Source organism: Mustela nivalis (genome assembly GCF_964662115.1).
Source record: "Mustela nivalis genome assembly, chromosome: 14".
NCBI lineage: Eukaryota > Metazoa > Chordata > Mammalia > Carnivora > Mustelidae > Mustela > Mustela nivalis.
The window spans coordinates 20,563,799-20,576,769 of record NC_139033.1 but is presented as its reverse complement, the minus strand read 5'-3'; the positions used below and the strand labels follow the sequence as shown (position 1 = coordinate 20,576,769).

The 12,971-nt window shown below is 56.7% G+C and overlaps 1 long non-coding RNA gene across 1 annotated transcript; it reads right to left on the bottom strand.

Annotated features, from left to right (window-relative positions):
• Positions 1-9,845: 9,845 nt before the first annotated feature.
• LOC309848424 lies at positions 9,846-12,899 on the bottom strand. The gene is made up of 4 exons (XR_014303035.1): positions 12,701-12,899; positions 11,615-11,808; positions 10,904-11,022; positions 9,846-10,741 (listed from the first exon to the last, which is right to left on the bottom strand). It is a non-coding gene; the product is annotated as an uncharacterized lncRNA (long non-coding RNA).
• Positions 12,900-12,971: the final 72 nt, after the last annotated feature.

Genomic DNA, 12,971 nt, shown 5'->3' with positions numbered 1-12,971 from the left:
ACGGCAGGACCCACGTGTCCCGGGTGGGGAGCTTCTCTTTTAACCGAGATGTGGCTGTTACACAGATTCCAGGATTGCTTTAAGTCGGGTCCTCGAAATTCAGTTTTCAAATGGTGCACATTTGAAATTATAATTTTTATAATATATGAATTATAATTTTTAAAATGAATTATAATTTTTAAAAACTTCCGAACTCTGGGATACGTCATAACAAACGTCATTCCCGATCACTGGTGCTCGGGCGCAGCGTCATGCGTCATCCTGCCGACCACTGCTGACAGGCCTGGGCCTCCCGTCACCGCTGTGTCTACCTACAGACCTTTCCAAGTCAGCTATGAAAACAAGGTATTGGTTATTTCTACCCTCAAAAGCACCCGTGAGACTGGAGAACAAAATAATAATTTGGTCGGATGCCTCAAGTGCGCTATAATTGAAGAGGGGAAGGGTGACCGCAGGCACCGAATTGTGGAGCAGAAAACCACGCCCATATGCAAGGGCTTGGCCCGAGACACAGTCTGTCAGAGCAGAAGTTGAGCTGCTCCAACTGCAGTGTGGGCCCTGGCCACAGAGCTTCCCAGCCACGGAGTGTCCCGGCCACAGAGCGTCCTGGTCACAGAGTATCCCTGCCACAGAGCGTCCCCGCCAGTTCTCAAGGGAGACACGCCACAGCTTGGCCAGGTCTGCTTGTCCATTCATCTGCCACAGTGCCTTAGCCACCTCCTCACCCCTGGGGCCACCAGGCATCTTTGAGGGGCACCTGCAGACCCCAGCGGCCAGCCCCGTCAGCTGGTTCATCCTGGCACCTCCCCATCTCTCCTGGCACAGACGTCCCAAACGAATGTGTCCTGCACCGCACACCTGTTCACACCTTGGGCCAGTGCCGCTGAGCCCGCGAGGCAGAGGCCCACGGGCCTCAGCCCTCGCCTCCCATGCCCACCCTGGACAGCATCCGAGGGGCACCTCCACGCGAAGTAGCAACGTCACCACGGCAGCTTCCTCTCAGTTCAAAAAACCAAAACAACAAAACTGTTTTTCAAGAGTTACACAGAGACACAATCCGTCACCAAGGTCCCTTTATTCCGCCTCCGGAATGTCCCTGGGTTCTGGAGCGCGTCTCCCGCGGACGGTATTTCTCCTGATGCTTCCCTGTTGCTCTACCCAGGCCGTAACCCTCTTCTCGCTGTGAGTTTTAAGAGATCGGTATCTTCACCTGGACACCAGGCGTGAGGCCTGCAGGTGGGCGATGGCCTCCTGGTCTGGATCCTCGGCTCCCGTGTCAGCTTGTGGCGCCGGGTCCTGCACACGCGTCCCCTCAGGAAAGGACAGCCCCCCCCCAACCAGGGCGCTGCTCTGCGGGAGCCCTGAAGCCAGGCCCTGGCACAGCTCCAACCTACCAGGCCACCCCCTCTCAGGCTCCTTCGGCCCCGCCAGGCCCCCCAGGCCACCTTCCTTCTGTGCTGACTCGCCCTGGGCATGTGAAGTCCAAGTCGGCCAGCTCCCAGGGCCTCGGACACCTGCCTCTGCCTCCCGGGTCTGTCCTGCTGTGCTCAGCCTGCCCTCCCCGTGCTGCCTTCCTCCTCACTCAGCCCACCTCTGCGGTGCCCACCCGAGTCTTTACCCACATAATGTCCCCTGGACGCCCCCTCCAGCCAGGATCTTCAGTCCTGGAGGGACCCCCGCCCTGGGAAGCCAGGGCCCTGCCAACACCCAGGATGCATAGGAGGGTCCACGGTCACCAGGGCGAGGAGAGAGCCCAGCACTCAGGGCCTGTTGGGGCCATTGCCGGGGCCCAGCAGGGATGTTCTGCAGATACATTCAAGAGGCTCTTCCACAACCACAGAAATGCTCCTCAGCCCAAACTTTCTGTAGGATGTTGGAAGGAACAAGCTCAGCCGGCAGAACAAAGCAGCTTGCCTGACGACGCTGCCGAAGCCAGACATCCTGGGAAAATACGGAGTCAGAGGCTTCCTGAACAGCAGGACTTATCAGGGCTTTAGAACGCTATCCTCCGGTGTGGGAATTCTCAGAGAGGTAGAGAACAGGTAGAGCTCCAGCTTCTCTCCCTGACCCTGAGTGCCCTGTGTTTCAGATCTGTGGGCAGCACTGTGGCCAGTGGCTGGAGGTCAGCAGGTGGTCAGCTGCCACACTCCGGGCATCAAGACCATCGCTGCTGGACATGTCCACTCGGCCCCGCAGCCCTCACCACACCTACAATTGGTCTTCAATCATTTCCTCAAAAATACTCATATGAGGGTAAGAAATGAACTGAACTGAGTCTCGTCCCCCGTCCTAGGTCGTGAGGAAGCTGGTGGGCGTCTCCAGAAATACAGAAACGACACGCAGACACAGGCACGCGGATGGATGGGGGAGGGGTGGCCGCAGCTCACAAGCCCTTTCCCGCACGAACAGAAGCCAGAGGCACCGAGGGGCTCCGGACGCCAGACGGCCACAGTGACACAGAGACAGAGCCGGGATGTCCCGGGCACCTCTTTCCTGGGCCCCGTCTGGTTCTCCTGGCAGTCCCTCGGTCCCTACAGGCCGCACGCGGGCCGGGTCTCCACCAGCCCCGGGAGCCAGCCGGTTCAGCGAGAAACGCGCCCCCCGCGGTTCCTCCGGCCCCTGGGTGAAACCGTGGGCGGCCTCCAGGCCCCCTGGGAGCGAACCTCCACGGGTGGTGGTCAGCCAGGCGAGCGCCTCCAGCCGACGCCCTACTGGCTGACAAGTGCATTCAGACGCCCCCAACAGTGGCCCTTTCAAATACCTATTTGTGCCGTGAAAGCTTTCTCCTTAGATAAAGTGATGCCTGTTTCTAGAAACAACGGTCACGAAACGTCATTCCGCCTACACTCCACAGCGTCTCTGTCTCTGACAAAGCCGCCGGGGGAAGTCGCAGCCGACACCCGCCATCCGGCCACGGTGCAGGAGTACTGGGGGACACCGATGTGCACGTCACGACGCACCCGTCAGAGGAGAAGCCAGGCCTTCCCGGAACAGGGACGCGGAGGCTCCCCGTAAACCGCACGCGGCTCCGGCCGGCAGAGCGCCTTCCTGCGTCGTCCCCGTGGAGGACCCTCTCGGCCCAGGCTGTGCATCTGCTTCCACGTGCGTCTGCCACTACGGCCCCCACCTCCACACACGTTGCTTCTGCACTAACCCTTCCTTTGAAACGTGTATCTCCTCTGATTTAGCACGAAGAAGAGAAGGCTCTAATGACCAGACGAGAGCTCTTATATAAGTGGAGGCAATTTTCTTAATTCGAAATCCTGCAAAGGCTCAGAGACTAAGGAAGGAGCTTGGTCCTTGGAGATGCCTGGGTGTGGCCTGTGTGAGCTCAAAGAAGGGGCTGCGCTCATGGCCACAGGTGCGTCTTTGTCCATGGTGACCCCTCCATCCACAGAACTCCAGCACTCTGGCCCTGGACAAGGGACAAGAGCTCGAGGGCCTCAAGCCCCTCCCCGTAGAGTGGGGAGACAGAAAGTACCTACTGTGAGGACCCAAGCATACAATGAAAACCCTTAGCACAGAACGGTAGATTATATAGTGCGTGATCTTACTTAAGGACACACATGACTGAATCACGTAGTATCCATGATGGCTAAAAAATACACAAAAGCAGGGGCACCTGGGTGACTCAGTGGGTTAAGCTCTGCCATCGGCTCAGGTCATGATCTCAGGGTCCTGGGATCGAGCCCCGCATTGGGCTCTCTGCTCAGCGGGGAGCCTGCTTCCTCCTCTCTCTCTCTGCCTGCCTCTCTGCCTGCTTGTGATCTCTCTCTCTCTCTCTGACAAATGAATAAATAAAATATTTTAAAAAGAAAAGAAAAGCAGAACCAGAGAGTGAAATACATGTAATCTTGAAACACTTCCTCAAAGGAAAATGTCAAATTGGATCCAAAAGTGAGTTAAGAAAATGAAAGCAGAGATGTTTCAGATATGTTAGATGTTCGAAGAGCGGAAGGTAAGTGGGAGCCAACAGGGAAGTTGGCTTAGGTGGGACAGAGCAAGACGGAGGGTAAGAACTGAGCTCATCAGCTCATCTGAACAAATCCATCTGCAGAAGAAAATGATACACTCTGCCCCCAAAACCCAACCAAACAATAGCAACCATGACAGGAAGGACGACCGCAAAGTGCTTCTGGGGAGGGCGACATGCTGCTTACAGAGACGGATCGCCAAGAAAGCTACACCGCACAGACTGTGAATGTCAGCCTTGCCAGAGAAGACATCAGTAGTAAAAGGAACTTTGCACCATCATCAGGACAGGCGACGCTCACTGGTGATTGTCTCCAAGGAAGACCAAAGTGTGGGCAGCTTCCGCTACTAACGTGGACCCTTGGGATGTCCTAAATATCAGTGAACTGACATCAATGCATCTGTAAAGTGGGTTAATGAGCAAAACAGGTGGAGAAACCAAGGAGCTTCCGACAAGACGCCTGGCCCCATGGATGTTGGGCAAAGGTGCCTTGGTGTTGAGGCACTCTGAGAAACCACAGAACACATTCTTCCCTCGAATTAGCTCAGGAAACCTGACAGGGAGCAAAGTGAGAACTTTACCCCGGGGGCACGTGGATGTGTTCGTGCACGTCAGAGAACCCCTTCCCACACCAGCTGCCGCAGAAGCACTCACGGGGCTGAAGTTCTGGAGAGGACGGACGCAGAAGCTGGCTCTGAAATGAATTTGAGAACAACATAAAATGAAGTCTAACCAGAGCTCGATTCTACAGGAAGGACCGTAATCTTTCAGAGTGAGTCCCGAGAAGATGGGATGAAATCTGAGCTCGGAAGCTAGCACAATTTCTTGTTCTCAAATTCGCCGAAACAAATAAGCGGCTCCCACCGCGTTCCCGTTTACCAAACGGAGGCGCGCTGTGCTCTCAACGTGGAACGCCTTGGAGCAGAGGACAGGTGTGCCAGAGGGACTCCGTAATGGAGGTGCCGTCAGGAGCTTGAACACTCGTAGTGTGGATGCCGTGGGGACAGGCGCATGGGAGACCCATCCTGTCACATGTGACTCTGCGTGCTGACATGCAACTCTCCAACCTCAGCTGTCCCTCCAGGCTCCCGGCAAGCTCGCTGCTCTGAGCCCCGATGCCAACCACCTTCTCTCCTGGCTCTGCCCTTGCTCCTTCTGAGACCACAGGCCCTCCAGGCCTGCACCCTCGCACCCCCTTCTCTGGTTTTGGGATCAAAGATCACAGCCGTCCCCTCTCTTCTTGCTTTCCTGGGCCTCCGATTTCTCTTGCCCTCTGCTGCCATAAAAGTGCCCCCACACGCAGGTAAACACGCCCTCTTTATTAGTGTCTGATTTTCTCTCCTGCCTGGACCCCTTCTTTCAGCCTAACATTTTCTCTCTCAGCCTCAGAGCACGCTTTTCCTTCCATGTGCTGTGACCAGGCCTGGTGCCTTTGCTGCCCAAGGGGCCAGGTCAGAGCTGACGTGGGTGAGCAAAGCTGTCCGTTCCGCGAGCAGAGCGGAGTAATGAAACATCCGGCAGCGCGGGCACATCCAGCTGAAGGACACCGATCGGAAAGTTCCCGGTGCTGAAGTTATCTTCAGTGATGCAGTGAGCCTGGACTCTGAAATCAGTGTGCCCCCATAGACATGGGCTAATTTACAGTATTACTGTGGCACGGCCTCCTTAAAAGGAATCTGCGTTGAATTCTGAAAAGTGAAAAACTACCTGTAAGGCAAATTATGACCCCTTGCACCCTCAATCCTACAAATCCAGTCCAATAGGTTTTCTTAAAGTGGAGTATGCATGTGGAGAAGCCGACATTTCCAGACTTTGGGCAAAGCCACTGTTTACCCAGTGATCAAATTGTTATTCTTTTTTTTTTTTTAACTTTCCAATTCCAAGAAAATCCATGTCTTTGGGGGACGGAGTATCCCCGTCTCTGGAGAACAGGGACCCGTCCTTTCATGCAGGAGCTCTGCAGCACCTCCTGCATTCTGACTGCAAACAGAAAAGTCTGGAAGAATCAAACACATACAGTTGAAGGCCCAAAAGACAGTCAGTGCCGATGGCCAGCATGCCGGCCTGACACCGTCGCAGCGCGTATAAGCTCCCGAATCCAGACTGCTGTCCTTCTTTCCCCAACGGGGTCTCACGACGGCAGAGAGATCACCTCCCCCTCAGCAATCCTGCCAGGGAGGCCAGGCCGCGCGGCCCACGTGTGGGACATCCCTGCTTATCTATTTAGCTCATCAAATCATGCTGCAGGTTTGAGTAGAAGAATGTTCCTTCTGCTGTCGAGATGTTTTCCTTTTCCTTTTATTTTTTTTTTTTCCTGGGGAATGAGAACTGACTCTACTCTGTGTGATACTTGTTCCTCCTCTCCGGCGGCCCGCCTACCAGGACGGCCTGAAAGATCTGTTCTGCTAATAGCCCAGCGCGACGGTGCACAGTGAAGACATTTATCCCAGAGCAAGAGCAGGACCCCAGCACCTGACCACCTTTGTCCCCATCCCAGTGGTTAAAGACCCAGAGTGAGCGCCTGCCCCCAGGCCGGTCTTCTGCAGAATGTCAGTCCTGCGCTTTCACAGAGCTTGCAGCCAAAGCAAATGACATTTGTGATAATGAGAAAGCCAAAACCACTGGGAACCGTCACATCAAAGTTGTGCCCACTTTTTAAAAACTTCTTTGAACATGTTAGGAAGAGCGGGTGTGCACTCCAGCCAGGGACGTGGGGAGGGGGTGCCCCACGCAGTCAGGGCTCCAGAAGCACAGGGGCCCGGAGCAGGGTGGTCCCGCAGCTCTCACGCCCCAGGCAGTTCGGCCGCCCGCAGCCCCCAGCGAGCAGGAAAGCAGGAGGAAGAGACTGCTTGGAGCTGCTCCGGGTGTGACACCCGCAACCCCCCACCCCCCGCCCGCCCCTGGCCTGGCCAGCACTCCTCTCAGGGACCCAGGACGACTGTGGGGCGGCGCGAGGTCACGAAATCACTCGTGGGGTTTCATCCAAGACGCCCCAGACAGCGATCAAGCAAAGTGGCCCACGTGGAGGGGCGGGCGCCAAAGGGGGCGGTGGGAGGCGCCCCTGAGCCTGGGCCTCTGGGGTCCATGCGAAGGCGGGCGGCGCGCGCCCAGGGGAGTGAGCAGGGACCGCCCCCAGCTAGACGCCGAAGGCGCCCCGCCCCACCTGGCGGGACCCCCGCCCCGCCGGCGCCGCCTCCCCCCACCCCCGCCCCACCCGCGCCTACCCTCGGGACCTCCCTCGGGACCTCCCTCGGGCCGGCTAGCGCGGGAGGGGCCGCAGCTTGGCTTTGTCCTACAGTCAGGGTGGAATCCAGGCCCGAGGGTCCCCCTCGTGCCCCCAGCCCCCTTGGCCTTAATTAGGAGGCAGCGGAGGATGGGGAGGGGAGGCTGCGCTCTGTGGCCATGTCCTTCTCACCCCCACAGGCTTGTGGCCGAGCGCTGCAGGGATGCGGGAGGGAGGTGAGGGGGCGGGGGCGTTCCGCGGAGGGAGGTCTGAAGACAGCCGCCCCCCCACCCCAGACCCGACTCGAAGCCTGTAGGTGAGGACACCCGGCCCCGAGGAGGTTCCCGGACTCGGAAGTTGTGGGGTCCTGCCTGCGTCCCTCCTTGCCCGCACCCCTACGCCCCCCCCCAAAGGCGCCGGAAACTCGCCGGGGGAGGAGCCCGAGCGTGCAGCGGCGCCCGCGGGGACACACGCGCGCTCGCGGGGCCCACTTGTCCCTGCTCCGGGGCTGCCCGGCCGGCGCGGGGGCGGGGCGGCGGGGGGAGGGGGCAGGAAATGCCATTAATTGGGGGAAATGCACACCAATTGCGAGGCGGTCTTTGATGTGCGCCTCCAAGCGCGGCCCCTCCACGCCCAGCCCACCCGGCATGCGCCCCACTCCCCGCGCTCCCGCGAGCGCAGCCGGCCGAGCGCCAAGGACAGGACGTGTGACATTGGTTTGAAAAAGCAGGAGGCCCTGGGTCTCCTTCGGTCTCTAAGGTCAGACGGCTCGCCTGGAGCCTCTCCCCGAGGGCCCGATTCCTGGGGGTGGGTGGGGAGGCCGAGCCCTGGCGAGACTGGCCACGCTGACTGCGGGTGCCGACGAGGAGCGGCCGCCGCGTGTCGGCCCAGCGTATGGACACGTATAAATACAGTGTTCGTCCAAATGACATTCCGCTCACTCTCCTCTCGCCTCCCCTTTTTCTTTTCATCATCAGCAAATAAAGATTAGCTGGTAAGATTATAAAAAGCGTTTTCAGGCTGGTGCTGATCTTTATTCCAGAGGCTTTGTGACGATATTGATGATGATGATGGTCAAGTGGACAGTTTGATTTTTGTGTTTGGAGCTAGTTATAAAGAATCAATATTATATCAAGGGGTAACTTTCGTGATAAAGGACTTTAACCACTCTGGCTATTCATCATAAGTCTGTAGCAAGCAGATAGGTCAAAAGAAATTATATTGCACTAAAGACTGAGTCTTCTTATCTCTCCCATACCAGGGGAATAGGGACAAGCCGATCGATACAGTAGCTGCTGTATACTTCTTGCAATTATCAATAGCTGATTTCGCCTTTTGAGGCCTGCATCTAATAATGCAAGCTAATAATAATCGTTTGAGCTTCCCCATAAGCAGGGGAGTCAAAGTTTTAGCTGGCCAGCATTATTTTTGTCACCATACACACTGAGGTGCCCCTCCTGAGTCTATCCGCAGCCCAGATACACAGGTCAACGCCTACAAGAGAAGGACTTCCATATCCTTTGCATCCCTGAGTGTGAAGATGGGTGGCCATGCGCTGCTGTTTCTCTGCGAGACATGAAAAGCCCCAAAATGTTTGCCTGGGAGCCTACTGCTGACGTGGTAAGCCATCCTGTAATGTACAAGACGCTGGGACGCACACAGACCTAGATGGATTCATATACTATTCTCTTGGCTCCCATCTATCGAAAATTGCAACACAGTTACCTCAATAGCTTGGACAGGCAAGCCGGTGACAGCAGGAGCTGAGCGGGAATGTGGGCGGGGCACTAGTCCTCTATCGGTTTATTTAAGGAGAACATTTTTTTTAAGAGGGTAGAGTTATCTTCAAGTGGGTGAGCAAGAAGCTTGGGAAAAGGCATTTTCAAAAAGTCATAGACATAATTTGGGGCTACATGTTTCCTGGCGCCCCCGCAATGTCACAGAAAAGCAACATTTATAATTGGCACTTGACATGCTGTTTGCGTTGGGCTGTGGTACACCAGGCACAGATTTCCTGTTGATGGAAACATTTATCATTGTGACTGCCCCAGAGTGGCAGGTGGTGTTATCAATTACCTCTTCTTACCAATAATAATATTAGTATGGTAATATCTTTGCTCAAGTGAGAACCAATTAGCGGTCACTTGTCACAGCATTAAAGACACAAAATCATGCTGGATTTAAAGGCAAGGACCTAAAACAAAAGTTGGGGGTGGGGGAGGAACCAGAGAGAAAGGAGTGAAGGCCGGTGACAAGAGAACTTTGGGGAAGGGGGGAGCATGAAAGGAGACAGACAATAAAGCTGTAATCCTTTAATACTTTTTCTGTATCAACTGGCTAGGGAATAAGCGCAGGACAGAGTATCAAATGTGCACCGCAGGTAAAGGGCGCTCTGGGGACGGAGGGCCAGGTAGCTTCCCTAAGCTGGGATGTGGAAATAGAACCGACTCTTCAACCTCCCCTTGTCAAATCCATCTTGCAGATAGGCTTTCTGTCTTATTTGAATAAATGATACAAATTAAAATCAAACATCTAATTATATGTTCCACTAATGTAAAATCTACAGTATTAATTTGTAAATAATATTATTAAGCAGACAAAATAATAACGTGTCGCCTCATAAGATGAAAACAACATCGCAAGAGGAAAGACAATTAACAAATTAGATTTAATTATAGAGAAGAAAAGCAACTTTTGTTTTTGCAATAGTATTTAGGTATTACAATATTTTAATAGGCAGTGGTCACGTGACGGTGAGTCTGAGTTCTGCATGCACGACTCCGTGTCTGCACCTCAGGCACACATTCCGGTGCTTGCCCTTAATCTAGGCACGACTGGAGGATAATCCTGTCCCTCATCTGTGAAAATATGCTGTTGACACGCTGTCACCTCACAATAAATCTGTTGTTGTGACTCAAGCTTAAAATATGTACGCTTTCATCAAAACTGGCCGCACTGCGTTAAAACAATTAAAGAAAAGTTTCATATCTCTGTTGGGAGCCAAGAAAGGCAGAACAGGTAAGAGAGGAGGTAATGCGCCTTTTGCTTTCGACCTTTTAAATATATACATATCGATCGTGTTTACCCCAGTCTATTTTTTAAAGGGGTGCACCTCAGATTCACCGATCCGTACCATCAGAGCCCTGGCGGGGAATCTGCAAAGGTTCTCGTTTCATATTCTCCCTGACCCTTTCCTCCATATCTGCTCGATTTTCTCAACGAAATCCCAGCTCAGTGCGCTCAAAGGGGGGTGTGGAGCCTGCCACTTCCCCCAGCTCACTCCACCCTGCATGCCTGGGTGGGGACCAGTGCTCACACAGGGCAAGGAGGGCCGGGGCAGCTGCCAGTCCGGCGTTCGCGCCCGCTCGCCGTGAGCCACTGTCCACCACAGCGCCAAGCAGAGCCCGCTGCACCTTCCCTTATGAAGCTCGGCACGCCTTGTGTGACACCTCTGCAGTCGGAGGGCTTGCTGTTACAGATACTGGGCCGGTGTCTCAGACTGACCTCCGCAGGAGGAACCTCAGAGAGCCTCTCCAAGACCGTACCTCGTAGAAAAGGCAAACCAAGTTGACATAAATTAAAACAGTTGCGTTTGGAAGTCCCATAAAGACCTAGGAAAATCGTGCCAGTGTGTTGGAGAGAGGCTGGGGACAGGGGGAGACGGACGAATGGCCTTAAGAACAAAAAAGGTGGGGGTCGGCACTCACAGAGTAACCGAGGAGGAGGAGTCGGTGCTGTGGGGGCCAGGAGGCTGCGGGGGAGCCGGGCTCCGCTTCCTCTGAAAGGCTTCGGAAGCTGCGGGAACCTACATTTGCTTCTTATTCGTCTTAAAGTGTGGATTTAAAAAAAAAAAGAAGAAGGGGAAAAAAGAAAATTAACCAGGTCCCCAAAAGCAGTGCACCTTTAACCTGGGGTCTAACCCGCCGATGAGGGCTTTTGCATTCTTTCTCTTCTAGAAAGACCTCAGGGAAATCTACCTTTCTGCGGCGACTCTGCGACTTCCCCCAACTCTGGCCGGTCCTGTAAATTCTGCAAGAAACTTCCATCCGCCACAACCGCCCCTCCTCACGCAGACACGTTCCCTTCCTCCCCTACTCCCGCTTCTCCTCGCCCCTTTCTCCGCTGGGAAGTTCCTGGCCCCGCTTGCCCCAAAGCCCCGGCTGCAGCCTGCAAACTTTTCACTGCAGCTCCGTGCGGGGTGCAGGAGCGTCCCCAAATGCTCGCGACATTCGAGGAAGTTCAAAGGGTAATGGCAGTATAAGGAAGCCCCCCGCCCCTCCCCGGGCTTCACCATGAAAGGGTGGTGTGGGGCGAACAACTCTCGACTTCAAACATCTTTTATTTGTCTTTTTTCCCTTTTCAAAACCAAAATCGCCCGAATGAATATGCCCGCCACTAAAAAGCAAAACAAAACCAACCTTAAGGGTTTTGTTGTTGTTGTTTTGAGGGGGACAAATGTGGCGGCGGGGGTGGTCTTTGGAGGCGATGCCGACCTGCGCGCTTCCTTCCTCTCTGATTTTCCTGCGCTTTCCTGGAGCCCAAAGCTGTTGCTTCGTGAAACTTACACAATTAGAGTCGGGCGAGAGAACGCAGGCTGGGAATCGAGAAGATTCTAGAAGGGAAAAGAAACCCGCGGAGAGGCGGGCGAGCAGCTCAGGGTCGGGGTCCATCCCGTGGGGGGGGGGGGGCGGGGACCCGAAGCCGGGCAGAGTCCCACCCCCGGCCACTCGAGGAACTCGCAGCCCTCCGTGCGCTCGGGGCTGGCGAGTCGCCGCCCGCATCCCCCCAGCGCACGACCCTGGGGAGGCCATCTGTGCCAAAGCTTCGTACCACACAGGGCCACTTGCAAGGACAAAAATAAGAAATTTCGGAAATGAAAAAAGAGAAACTGGGACAAGGGGCGCACAGCGGCGGGCGCGGCGGCGCCAGGGCCTGGGGCACATCCTGGTGGCCGCTCGGGGACCGAGGACACGCGCGAGAGTGTGCACGGGGGCGGCGGGGTGCGCGCGCGGTGCGAAGGCGCGTGCGTGAGCGCGGGCGAAGGGTGGGTGGAGGTGCGGGAGCGCGCCACACGGGCCGCCCGAGGGTGCGGGGCCGGGTCAGACGCACGCGACCTCCTTACCTACCACCCCCTCCCCCAGTCACTCCCGAAAGTCCTAGAACGCGGCGGGCCGCGCGCGAGACTTTCGTGGACTTGGAACTTTGAGCCGCGTGGCCTCGGGGCACCTTGCGCCCCCTGCCCACTCCGCATACGCCCCGGCCCTGCCCCCGTCGGGAAGGGGAGCTGGTGTGTGTGTTGGGGGGAGACACCGGAGCCCCGCCGTCCCCTCCCTCCCGTTGGCTTTAAGGAGCCGCTGGCGGCGGGGAGGCCCGGCGGGCGGGGCCGGCGCTCAGAGTCGGAGGGGCCCGGGGGGGGGGGGGGGGGAGACAGGGGGACGGAGGGGAGGGGACCGCGGGGAGGGGAGGGGAGGGGAGGAGCCGCGCGGCCCGCGCCGCTTCCGAACCGGAAAGTTGGTCTTGCCGAAGTCCCGCCACCCCGGCGTGCGCACTCCGCTCCGCTCCGGCCGCGAGCCTCGGAGCCGGCCGGTCGCCGGCGGAGCCCGCGGAGGGGACGCGAGCCCGGAGAAGAGAGACGGTCCGCGGGCAGGGGCACCTGAGCCCGAGCGCGGCCGGCGCGCCGAGCCAGACCCGCCGCGGAGGAGCCGAGCCGGCCCGCCGCCCGGCCCTGCGCGCCCGGAGCGCAGGCGGCGCGGCGCCCGAGCGGGCCGGCGAGAC